Here is a 12,757-nt window from a genome sequence, read left to right as displayed (position 1 = left end):
TATTCTCTATGGACATCCTAAACCTACCTTTGAAGTTTTTATCTCGCTAAATAAAGTTTCACTGGTGGTTCTTGATCTATAGTACATCTTAATTGTTGATACATAGAATTGATCTGGGGCCTGTTTTCCAAGAGAACCCATAACGAAGACAATAAAAAAACAAAAAAAAAACAAAAACAAAAAAAAACAGATAATAGTAAAATTTTATAAAATTATTCACCCTTTTTTTAAAAATTAGTTAAAATATTTCGTTAAGGGGGCCAACTATAGTTTCCATTGCGCAATCTTTCGCGCATCATAGTAAAATGAAGCGTATTTACTGTTTTAATGCAACTTTGTTTGCCTAATTATTAAAATTAAAAAAAAGATTAAGAAATTATAGGTATAAAAATGTAATGATATTGTAGTTTTCGTGCAAAAAAAAAAAAAAACAAGAATAGTTGACTTCCTTAAATTCTTTCTTTTTTAAAAAAAGATTAAAACAATTTTCAAATCAATGCAAAATAGAAAGTTCTGAGCAGAATTAAACTTGAGTTGTAGTTTTTTCCTAAAACAGTCCCCTGGACTTTCTTCTTCTCGCTACCGTTTTGTCTTAGTTTAGTTTTCAGGAGAAAACAATAGGAATCCCTGTTTACAATGTATTGCATTGAACCCATTAGAATCTTAATGGTTATAAATCAAGTCATTGGCCTTACAAAATTTTACATTTCAAAACGGAAACGTATCTTGCATTCTTTGATAACTTATCTTTGATATAACTACATTGATTCTACACCTGTTGAGGGCATTTTGACTTTTATTTTTTGATTTCCTCTCAAGGTTTTTACGCTGCTGCAATTGTCGCAGTCACAAAGAAGGATGTGGACGAAAGATTTGGAAAATAACAAGGATCCACGAAGTATATAGCAAACTCTCTCTCTCTCTCTCACTCTCTCTCTCTTTCTCTCTCTCTCAACAAGTACGTTTTATACTAAAATGATAAAAAAAAAAAAATAGATATCATTTTGGGGAAAAAATATCTTTAAATTAAGTGCTTTAATTCATATATGTATTGATTGAGTTTGAGAGCACTATGCGTTTTGTGGGACCCAAGAACCTAACTGACTGAACGAGGCTAAAGGCATAAGGCATTTACTTAAGTTCAAGGGTCGACAAAATGCATGGTGCCCGAGAACATACTCAATAAATTTTTGTTATACCTTTCATATATTTTCTCACATACATAATGTTTTACTACTGTTTTCCGTAATGTAACATCGAGACCGTAACTGTTTAATACCAACAAATGAAATCGACGTTAATCTCCGCCCATTCTGTGACGTAAGCGGTCCAACATCTCAACAACTAGTCCAAATTCTCACTCATTGGTCAAACATTCATTTTTTTATGCCCGCTCAGCAAAACATTAGAAATGTTAGTCTTTTTCTGTATACTAGTATATGTTTATAGGAAGATTTTTAAACGTACAACAATCTAACTTTTTCAATTACGAACGGGTTTTCATTTTTCCATTTGATACGTTTTTTTAAAAAATTAATTGATTTTATGGTACAGGGAAATAGTTTTACAGACATTCTCCGAAAAAAATTCAAGATTGATATCAACACACAACACTTAAGCAAAAATACATCTATCTTAATTTTTAACAGAGTGTCCCATTCGTGAAAAAGTTTCTTCAATATTTCAATATCTCGGTTTTTATCTTAGTCTCTGCATTTTTTTTTAACAAAGTATACGACTAAGTATAGCCAAATTGGTCCATGAGCCAGGCCATGAATTTTTCGGTACCATCTTCGGTGAATAATTTTCATAGTTAATTTTTGAAGGACATACATGTCTACATTCAGAAAATGTATGATAGCATTCAATTGATTGTGGCTTTTATGGTGTATCAACCGTTTATATACATCAACCCAACTTGTTCGTTCTCTCAGCCATTTCTTTAAAAGACGAAGGTAGATTTTTCAATACGCAATTTCTATCTTATTTCGAATGATATTTTCTTGAAAATTCGTTTGAATACAGACCATGCTATTACCCTGTTCAGTTATTATTCAATATTGGCTCTGTCATCAGCCATCTAAATTATATAGGAATATAATTCTACCCTAGATCATGAAAGTGGAAAATGCGATTTTGAAATTTTAATCAGCTGAAAAAAATTACTACTGTGAAAATTTTTACATCAAAAACATATTACATGGTCATTTTATTTAAAGAATTTTTATCACGTATTAGCATTTTAAAACATTATTTCAGTAACAAATATATATAACTTGATTCAATAGTAAATCTTCATCCCTATCCTAAATATGAAAATTGAAGAATAATTCTCTTAATTAACCCGGTGAGTATATTCTTTTCTTAACAAAGATGTTGTGAATATGTCAGGACTGAAGTAGAGCCTTTACGTAAAATGTTTTATTTATTTAATCTCAAGATAAATCTAGTTAAACCTGTAATTTGTTATATATTTTTGACATCACAATTAAGCAACATATGTGCACAATCATTTGTTTCGATATATATGCTATGTGGGCAGTGGGCAGTGTCTCACGACCTGCAATGGCCTGACGCCCCTTCCCTCTACTAGTCCGGGTAGCAAGCACCGTGGAATGCTTTGAGCAAGGCATAAATAACAAAGAGAACAAGACAAAAAGGATCATTCCACTGTACCTTGGATCTAGGCATGTTCGAACGCTTCTCTACAGAGACATTACAGACATACCTCAGAGACGCACGACACTGATCGCAAGCGAACTCGCGAGATGTAACATTGACATTGCGGCTCTCATTGAAACCAGGATGGATGGAGAAGGTGAACTGTGTGAAAGAGTCGCTGGCTACAAATTCTTTTGAAGTCGACGAGGAGCCAAAGAGAGACGAGAAGCTGGCGTAGACTTTGCTATAAAGACGACACATGCTGGCAAGCTAGTCGGCGTACTCCAAGGAGTGAACGACCGCCTGATGATGATGAGGCCCCCCTCACTCTAGGAAAGTTCGCCACTATTGTCAGCGCATATGTTCCTACCCTGACTAACCCAGAGAAGGCTAAAACAAGTTCTATGAGAACCTCCACAATGTCATTAACGCCGTCCCCAATGCCAACAAGCTTATAATTCTTGGTGATTTTAATGCGAGAGTTGGGCGTGACACCACCACCGGGGAAGGCGTGATTAGGAATCACGGAGTGGGCAAGTGCAACAGTAACGGCCTATTGTTTCTCCAGACCTGTGCTGAACATGGCTTTCTCATCACTAACACCGTCTTCTGCCTTCCCATCCGTAACAAGACGTCATGGATGGAACCTCTCTCAAAGCACTGGCGTCTCATTGACTATGTTATTATCAGGAAGAGAGACATACAGAAAGTTCGTTTGTTCACCAAGGCTGTGTGCGGCTCGGAGTGCTGGACAGATCACCGTCGCATCGTCTCTAAACTTCAACTCTCAACTTCCGGATCAAACTCAGGATACATGTACGTCCTCAGGGGACTAAGGCTTCAAAACGTCTCAACGTTGGCAAGCTCAAGTTGCCTTCCACCTCTCAGTACTTTGCTGACACCCTGGAAGAACGCCTGAAATCCCCCATGCTGGATGACCACGACGTGGAAGCAGCATGGGGCACACTTCTTATTGGGTCCTCCACCAAAAACGCAAAGACTGGTTTGATGAGAACCGAGCCGACATAACGCAGCTTCTAGAGGACAAACATCGCGCTTACAAGGCTCATATATATGATCCCACCTGCACAGCCAAAAAGACGCTCTGAGGAACGCTCGCAGCACAATACAGCAAAAGCCTCGGGATATGCAAGATTCCTGGCTGAATGCCAAAGCTGACGAGATCCAACGTTACGCCGAATCTCATGGCAGGAAGAACTTTTACTGTGAACTGGGGAAAGTCTACGGGCCACCTCCATCAGGCTCATCCCCTTACTCAGTGACGACAGGTTAACACTCATCACAGAAAAGAAAAGATACTTGACAGGTGGGCGAAACATTTTAATGGCGTTCTGAACCGCCCTTGTACCATCAACGACGAAGCCATCAGCCGACTGCCCAAGTTCCCATTAACCAGTCACTAGACACCGTTCCCACGTTGGATAAGATCCAGAAAGCAAAACACTGTGCCGGATAATTATGCCACTTCAAAAGTGGCATTTTGGCGCCCGCCAAATCCTCATTTCACATAAAAATCATGTATACCAAGTGGTAGACCATCACTCAAAGAGTTCATAACTACCTTTGTTACAGGTAAATCTCACCTGTCAGGTGAGATAATCACCTTTGAACAAAAAATTCCCATAGGAAAAATAAAGTTCCTATAGGAAAAATAAAATTCCTGAGGGATATTATCGAAATCCTGCAGGATTTCTTAATTTCCTGCAGGATATTTAAAAATTCCTGTAGGACTATAATTTACCATGGGAGAATTTAATTTCCTAAGGGAATTCATTTTCCTAAAGGAGAAAAATAAATCCTATAGGAGAAAATATATCCTATAGGGAAAAAAAATTTCTCCTAAGGGAATTTTTTTCTCCCTTAGGAAAAAAAATTCCCATAGGATTAAAATTCCCATAGGAATTTGAGAATTATTCCTATAGGATTTTTTTTGTGCCATCTTCTTCTTAATTTCATAATCTTAGTTTTAAAAAAAATCCCTTAGGAATTTAAAATATTACTCCCATAGGATTTATTTGTATCTACCCATTTTGAGTATGTTGTACTGTTTCCTCTTATTTGTGTGTGGATGTCAGTGTTTAACGAGAACATCAGCCCCAAGAGCCTTGAATTCCTCTTCTGATAAATTGTACAATCTATCACAAAGCCTTGAAATTACAATCTCACACAAGGAAATAATTTCACTATATATTACTATATAGCTTGATTTAAATTATTTATTTTTTAGATTCTCAGCAGAAAATTCATGAAAGAGAAAATAAAGATTAATGCTTAAACAAAAATTTGAGATCAGAAAAAATATGCCTTATGCAGCTTTTAAGAAAGAAAATCGACAGTAAACATACCTACCCCGAAATGCACGTTGGATTCACATGTTGACAAACAGCCTACACACCATCAAGGAAGTTGCATCATGTGCACCTGAAAAAAAGAGTTCATTTTAATTCAGTGTAATAATTCTGCTAAAGAATGATAATCCTAGTACATGAGTCCAATTTTAATACTGTAGGCCTAAAACAAATTAACAAAAATGAACAAGAGGCCCCAGGGCCTTGAATCGCTCTTCTGATAAATTGTACAATCTATCACTTCTATTAGAAGCCTCCAACTCTATTAGTATCATAAAACCCAAAATGCATCAACTTACAAAGTTTGATAATATTTAACCAGTTAAGACTGAATATATTATAATATAATTATAAAATACCATAAGTAGGTCACAGTGACCTACCTTTTGATTAAAATTTTCTGAGGACTCAAGATACATTAATTGACAAAAATTGATGATTCTAATTAAATAAGTACCTGAGATATCAAAAAGTAGGTCACCATGACCTCCTTTTTAGTCAACATTCTCCGAAAACCCAAGATGCATCAACTAACAAAGTTTGACGATTCTAAGATAATTAGTACCAGAGATAATTAAATATAGCAATCAAATGTCAAAAGTAGGTCAGGGTGACCTACTTTTTGGTCGAGATTATCGAAAAACCCAAAATGCCTAAACTTACAAAATTTGATAATTCTAAGGCAATAAGTACCTGAGACATTCAAAAGTAGGTCACCATGACCTACTTCTTGTTGGACATTCAATGAAACCCTAAGATGCCTCAACTGAAAAAGTTTGATGATTCTGAGCCAATAAGTAACAGATATAATTAAATATAGCCATAAAATGTCAAAAGTAGATCACAGTGACCTACTTTTTGGTCGACATTCTCTGAAAACTCAAGGTGCCTAAACTGACAAAGTTTGATGACTCTAAGCTAATACGTACATGAAATATTCAAAAGTAGGTCACTGTGACCTACTTTTTGATCGACATCCTACGAAAACCCAAGATGCATCAACTCAGAAAGTTTGATGATTCTAAGCCAATAAGTACTGGAGATACTTAAATAAAGCCATAAAATGTCAAAAGTAGGTCAATGTGACCTACTTTTTGGTCGTCACTCTCTGAAAACCAAATATGCATCGACTCACAAAGTTTGATGATTCTAAGCCAATAAATACCTAAGATACCTTAATATAGCCATAAAATGTCGAAAGTAGGTCATCGTGACCTACATATTGGTCAACATTTTTTAAAGACCCAAGATGCATCTACTGACCAAGTTTGATAATCATAGGTCTGAAGGTAATCAAAATATGTGTTTTAAACAATTTGAAAACAAATGTCGGCCAAATTCAAAAAGTAGGTCACAGTGACCTACTTTTTCATAAATATGTTTTAAGGTCCCAAGATGCATCAAAGTACAATATTTGATGATTCTAAGCCTCCCAATGTCTGAAATAATGGGATTTAATGTTTTTAAAAATATAAGTCATAAAGTTCACAAAGTAGGTCACGGTGACCTAATTTTAATTGACATTGTTCGAGGACCCAAGATGCATCGACTGACAAAGTTTGATGACCATAGGCTTTAAAGTGTCCAAAATATGCCTTCAAATCAATTTGAAAACAAATCCCTGCAAAATTTAAAAATTAGGTCACCTTGACCTACTTTTGAGTTCACATGATGTGAAGTCGTAAGATGCATCAACTTACAAGATTTGATGATCCTAGGCCTTATAGTAAGCAAAATATACACGTTTTTATTAATTGTAAATTTAGGTCAACTTTGAAGTGACCTTGAGATCACGCCCTTTGCCCCAGGGTAATTCCCCGTGCAAACTTTAATCTTCCACATATCTTGATCCTTGTATGTAAGTTTATTAAAAATCTGCCTGGTGGTTATCGAGAAGAAGATTTTTTAGCAACCAGTACTTTTGGTTTTGTTTTCCTGATTATCTCCCCTTGTTTAAGGGTCCCAACCCTTATTTTAGTATAAATGGTAGCCCTTGGGCCAAGGATACGCTGTGACAAATTTGGTACTGATTGGCAAGGGGTTCTTGAGTTATGGCCAATATTCTAAAAAGTTTACGCACACCGCACAAATGGCCATAGCATTAGCTCTTTGAGCCTTTGGCTCAGAAGAGCTAAAAAAGAAAAAAAAATTGTCTCTATGTATATGGAACTTCAATTGACTAAGTTCATTTTGATTGGCTATTTCCTTGCGTAAGACCTTTAAGACAACTTAAAGTTAATGAAACTAAATGAAATTTGCGCAAAATGTCTACGAGTTATTTATCTTTCATATACTAGTGCATCAAAATTTATCTTTGTCCTTAAGGGATGAAAAATTTCTGTACATTGTCAAATTCATTTTTAAGCATATTAATTTCAAAACTTGTAAAAAATTAATGAGTGAATTATTGAGAAAAAAGATTTGAATGAAATGAAAGCTGATATATTGTAGTTTTTGGCTATCTGCTAAAACATAATTTCAACTCTAATTAATGAGCTCTAATTAGCTAAGAAACAGGAAGTTAACTGATTTTTAAGGAATTAATAAGCAAAAAAGTGAAAATCTTAATTCTAAAACAAAGTCAGAGACTGGAAAAAATGGTGTCAATAGAGACTTCAATAATGTACCTTGGAGCCTTGATAACAGTGATCACTGATTAATGGCTGGTGATTAAGATAAGGGGTTCTTAAGCAGTGTGGCCACTGTGGGGTGATGAGGCTTTTCCATCAGTCATCAAAGAATGAAGTTTCTCTTATAAGACCAGGCAGCTCTGAAGTGAATAAACAACACAAAAGTTTACAATACTTACAAATGTGCACCACATACAATAGCATATTCTTAGAAAAAGTCTACAAGTATACAGTTAAATAATTACCATGTCACAAAAAGGACCAAAATGGTTGCATCAACATCAATACAAAAAACGAAGTATTCCTCACAACAAAGGCCAGAAGAAAATAGGGACCACCAGCCCAGTCCAATCTCTAGTTCCCATAAGAAGACTAAGTAAAGAAGAGTTTCAGGACATTGTACGGCCACAGAAAAAAGAGTTTTTGCAGTTATAGATGGAAAGAGCCGAAGCAGCGAGATGAAGTTTTTACGACTCGGGCCAAGTGAAGTCCAGCCAGTGGACACCTACATTGAATCTGTGTCAGATGACCTAAATTCAAAAGTACTTCACCAAGAAAAGACTGCTAAATTGTGGAACAATGCATTTAAAGAACACTCACAGAAGTTTCCAGACTGTAATGGTCCACTGGACTGGAATCAGCATGGGGAGGAAAAACGATGCCTGGCATGGATCCTTTCCATTTGATGTAAGAAGTGCCACTATACCAGTCACCGAGAAAAGCTTTACGAAGAGGTGAGAAGATCTAGCAGGGGACGAAGAGCTGCACAGCTGAATGTGGCCATGGCTGTCGGTCACCTGGGTACCAGTCTTACAACAGAGGGTATGCGTGGCATGCTTCTTGGTGCAAATATTGAACCAGCGTCAGCTGCCAATATGCAACAGACCTGCAACAAAGTGGGAAAAATTATAACCGATGTAAATAAAAACAGTATGAAGAAAATCCGGCAAAATATTCAAGAACTTAATGAAACATAGGTAATCAGAGATTACAGAGCTCACCTCAACGAATGTTGTCTTTAAGTAAGGCAAAGTCACACAATTAACCAACAACATTTGCCATTTAAGGGAACACACTATTATCAATTTACTCCGTTCAACATGATAAATGGAAGAATTCTTGGAAATATTTTTTTTTTTTTTTTTTGGTTTTTTGACTTGAAATCTTTTAATATTTAGAAAGATCATGCTTTAACAAGAAAAATTATACCAAATTTGTTTTCTTTTATTTGAAAAAAAAAATATGGCCATTTAAGGGAACACGCCATTATAGATTTACTCTGTTCAACATGATAATGAAAGCATTCTAAGAAATAATTTTTTTTTTTTGGCTTTTTGACTTGAAATCGCCCATATTACAAATATGAAGAGTCAAATACATGCGACTTTTTGTTTATTTTCAGCAAAAAACATTTTCGTGAAAAACTGTATATAAATAGCTAAATAAAACTATTTTAAATAGCTTAATAAAGCTATATAGCTATTTAAAGCTATATAGCTAAATCAAGAGATTGTACTGGACCTGATAATATTCTACATTCTTTGTCAGAATGGATAATTAAAGTTAAAGTTATGTAACAGGTAAGCTAAACAAATATTTAGCAGCCACTATTTCTTTGAGTATCTATCATCTTGTGTTACATGTAGAGTTTAACAAGTGCATTCAGCACAGCAGTATAAATTGTGTTTAAGCATGTTATTAAAACACATGTTAAAATTGAACATATACATGATATAATCTGATAATTATTTGAGTGGATTATCAATAGGCCTAACTGTTACATTCAATATGCACATACCATATGAAAAGTATGGAAGACAAGCAGTAACACAAAATTGCTTATATTGTTTTAATGATAAACATGATTAAGGTACATGTAGTTGGAAGTCCTATACATTTTGGTAGCAAGTCTTGCCACTGTGGATTATAGATTATCATATTTTTGGAAATATTGAAGACATAATTTGAAAGCATTGCACAAATAAAAAAATATCTTGGAAATTGTTCATTATTGTAGGTTACGGGAAACATTATAAAACTTTCTGGGGTTCTTTTTAGAATTTGACAGTTATGATAGCTATTTGTTTTCATTGGATGTGAATTAATAATTGGCCAGCTGCAAAATGTTATAATTTATCAATATTCATCTGTAAATGTGTGTTTTCATCTATATTTTTTTCAAAGTGATTCTTTCTTTGGACCATGTTGACACAATATAAGGTATATTGCTGATTTTTAGCTGTAGCTAAATGCAGTTGAATCAAATTCATATAGGAGAAGAAGAAATCCTACAGGAATTTAAAATTTCCTACAGGATATTTTTCTCCCTTAGGAGCAAGTAAATAATTCAAAAGTGAAAAAAATTCCTACAGGAATTTCTGACCGAAAAAGAGAATCCCACAGCAATTTAAGAAATCCTATGGGATATATTTTTCCTAAGGGATTTTTTCTCTCTCCTATAGGAAATTGTATTCCTACAGGAGATTAAATTCTCCCATAGTAATTTAATTTCCTGTAGGATTTCTTAAATATCCCACAGGAAATTAAGAAATCCTGCAGGATTTTGATAATATCCCTCAGGAATTTTATTTTTCCTATAGGAACTTTATTTTTCCTATGGGAATTTTTTGTTCAAAGGTGATTATCTCACCTGACAGGTGAGATTTACCTGTAACAAAGGTAGTTATGAACTCTGTGAGTGATGGTCTACCACTAGGTATACATGGTTTTTATGTGAAATGAGAATTTGGCGGGCGCCAAAATGCCACTTTTGAAGTGGCATAATTATCCGGCACAGTGTTGCAATTAGTCTGCTGTCAACTGGCTAGGCACCTGGCAGATACTCCATCCCAGCTGAGATTTACAAAGAAGGGGGCGTGGTTCTAGTAGAAAAACTCCATCATCTGCCTGTCGGCCTGTCCAGTCACCCCCTGCACCCATCGTCCAGGTCAACCCCCTCCCCCACAAAGATGAGACAGTGGTCATCGGACGAATCAGACGGACGAATAACTAAACTAGTATATGTTTAGTACTTATCTTTTTTTTTGTTTTACAAATTAATGGAGTACATGTAATTGTTGAATACAAGTGGTAAAAATATGCAATTTTTGTTAGAATCACGGCTAGTAACTCAGTTAAGACTCTTTTAATATGTTCATCATACATGTATCTCTGTGTAATTCTGGTAGAACTTTCTATCACGGTTGGCAACTGTGTGACAAATACTTTGCAAGTTGCAAATATATTTAGCTCAAAATACCTAATTTGAGCAAAAAAAAGGTCAATAACTCTGTCTCCAGCATGGAAGCCACAACGGATTTGATGCTATCATACATTTTCTCACTAGTTAGGGGTACACCTTACCAAATATCACCATAAAGTTTATTCACCCAAAATGGTACAGACCACTCCCAGTGGCTCATGGACTAAATTAGGCAAATTTTTCAAAAAATATGATTCTCCTAATTTTCATTTTTTGTATAAAACGTTTAAAAAACAAAAAACAACAATGATAATAATAATTATAATAATAATAATAACAATAACTTTATATGATCTCGGTGCGAGGAACGAGTGGGTCTTCCGTCCGATTCTTGATCAGATGCGATAAGATTTTAATTTATATTTTCCATTAAAAATAATGATAAAAATCTGTTAAAAAGAACGATCTCGATTAGGATATGTGTAAAATATATTGAACATTAGAGATTTATAAATTCGACTTTTGGTTACACTTTTCCCCCTTTATGAGTGGTCAGTCCTTTTTTTCTTCTAATAATAATAATAAAAGTGAGAAAGAAACAATACCATTATAGAAATGTCTTCTATTGGAGACGGAAGAACCTAATAATAAAAGTATGTACATGAAGTCTTTTCCAATTAAAACAGGTAAAGCCTTATTGCTGGAAACTGAATGTTTAAACTATCTTTTTAGTCGCTGAGAGAGACATCGAGAGGTTCCCAATATGGAATACCAAACGCAGGTATATTTTTTCTGCTTGTTGAAATACATCACAAAAAATCATTTTTTTTTCAGATAAACACCCCTATGATAAATCTTTAATCCATTAGAGTACTTTATTTTATGAAGAAATCAAGACCCAAACATACATTCATATATTTTTTGTAATTTTGACTCTGTGAAAGATATACTGTAGAAGTACTTTTTCCGCGTGGTATTAATTTACGCTATGTACGCGGTCACAAATTTTTCGCGGAAATTTGTCCAAGCGTACTTAATATGAATTAAAGGCATATAGTGACAGTCTATGAAATCCGCGTTATTTTCTACACGCGTATTCAACAGAAATTGAGATTCCGCGGAAATATGACCCCGTGGAAAAAAGTACGTCTACAGTACATGAAAATGATGTAAAATAAAACTTCTTTTATTATCTGATAATTAACAGTAGTATTGTTGTGCAGAAAATTAAAAAAAATAGTAAGAATAATCTTTAGTTAGTAATAAAAAAAAATCTAACCATATACTTTGCTTAGAGAACTTTACAAATTTTGAGATACATTTCGCATACTTACATTCAACAAATGGATTCATGACAAACAAACAAAAATTGATACCTGGATAGATTTATAAACACGTATTTCTAGATATATGTTGGTTTATCACGATGCAAATAATAACTTTCTAAATAATTCTAAAAAGAAATTTTAAAAAAATTTGGAAACATCAATGAACATTAAAATTTATGTAGCTGAACATTTTATTTTCAAATTTACTGTTATACTGTCATTGAGACATTGTTTATAATTGTATTTTGAATAAACGTCTTTTATTGAAAATTTGCATATTCGTTTGACAGGCAACATGTTATTTCTTCTTTCCAATGATATATTTTTTTCTGTCAATGGTAGGCGTACCTACTACCATGTCGAAGTTACGAAATCAGATATTTTAATTATGTACCACCAACATTCTAAATCCCGGTGGACCCATAGTAAGAAAATGCCAATAATTCAATTTATGTATATAATTTTTCAATTGTAGTTTGAATTTATTTTATGAGAGTTTCCTAGAATTTCGAAAAAAATATGGATATTATAAAAATGAACTCAGTAAAGAAACACAATAATGATGGG

At 34.2% G+C, this 12,757-nt stretch overlaps 1 long non-coding RNA gene across 2 annotated transcripts; it reads right to left on the bottom strand.

Moving 5' to 3' along the window:
* Positions 1–4,620: 4,620 nt before the first annotated feature.
* Positions 4,621–8,539, bottom strand: LOC134270735 (uncharacterized). 2 transcript variants are annotated; one of them, XR_009992877.1, is made up of 4 exons: positions 8,261–8,539; positions 7,658–7,800; positions 5,028–5,103; positions 4,621–4,817 (listed from the first exon to the last, which is right to left on the bottom strand). It is a non-coding gene; the product is annotated as an uncharacterized LOC134270735 (long non-coding RNA). The 2 variants fall into 2 exon arrangements; XR_009992876.1 differs by having other exon boundaries at positions 5,032–5,103.
* Between the last annotated feature and the right edge of the window lie 4,218 nt (positions 8,540–12,757).

This window comes from Saccostrea cucullata, unplaced genomic scaffold, assembly GCF_032062105.1.
Source record: "Saccostrea cucullata isolate Sc308-1 unplaced genomic scaffold, CSIRO_AGI_Scuc_v1 ctg14938, whole genome shotgun sequence".
NCBI classification, from domain to species: Eukaryota; Metazoa; Mollusca; class Bivalvia; order Ostreida; family Ostreidae; genus Saccostrea; species Saccostrea cuccullata.
The sequence above is the reverse complement of the archived record's forward strand: the minus strand, read 5'-3'. Positions and strand labels throughout refer to the sequence as shown.